The 884-nt window shown below is 31.9% G+C and overlaps 1 protein-coding gene across 1 annotated transcript in view; it reads left to right on the forward strand.

Annotated features, from left to right (window-relative positions):
• The window catches only part of LTN1 (listerin E3 ubiquitin protein ligase 1), a 66,433-nt gene that overhangs the window by 50,962 nt on the left and 14,587 nt on the right, over positions 1–884 (forward strand). The window lies entirely within an intron of this gene.

The following is an 884-nucleotide window of genomic DNA, read 5'->3' on the forward strand; positions in this document are numbered from 1 at the left end:
TACATTTGGATACAAGGGAGACTAGCAAAATAATTCTTCGTTTAGGGAAAAATACTAACGGGTAATTTATGTGCATGTAGTGAACTCTGATGCATATTTAACCAGTGTAAATATAGAATAATTCTGTAAATTTAAACTCTTACACTAACCTGTAAGAACACGTAATTACTATAGAACATGAAAACCTAATTTTGTTTTGAGACAGAATTTTACTCATACTTAATAAAACACCAAGACTCAGATAATATAAGGTTGCTCAAGTCTTAAATTTTAGGTTCTGTTTTGAATCACATTGGAGACAAAAAGTCTGTAGTAATTTCATGCTTTATTTCTGCTGATGGTAAATTTTTCCTGGATGGTTTGAAACTAATCTCAGCCTCAGGTATTTGTCTTGGTATAGTGGGGAAAATACTTAAGATTCTTTAGAACAATCTGGAAAAAATTCACATCAAAATAATGATGCACTGAAATTTGAAATATGGTACATAACTGACTTACGTGTACCTTTTGAAAAGGAAATGTAACCTGAATCAAATGCTCCACAGGAGCCCTTGCTTCCTTTTGAGAGGACCACTTAGAGAGGCTTGTGAAATACAGAAGTAGGACTTTTGACTAAAAAAAATACATAAATATATATATATATTTCTGAACTCTATCTATCTATCATATATAATATATATATATATAGTTCAGAAAAATATATATATTGCTTCAAGAGCACAGACCAGCTGCAGATTTTTCCTCAGCCTGAGGAAGGGTATTTATACCTGAAAGCTTGCAAAGAATTTTTCCAACTATTCGAGTTGGTCTAATAAAACATATGTTTTATCCAAAGAACCTGATCTGCCTGTGCGTGTGTGCGCACACACAGTTTTTTATATATA

Source organism: Gavialis gangeticus, unplaced genomic scaffold (genome assembly GCF_001723915.1).
Source record: "Gavialis gangeticus isolate Ggan-Ray unplaced genomic scaffold, GavGan_comp1, whole genome shotgun sequence".
Taxonomy (NCBI): Eukaryota; Metazoa; Chordata; order Crocodylia; family Gavialidae; genus Gavialis; species Gavialis gangeticus.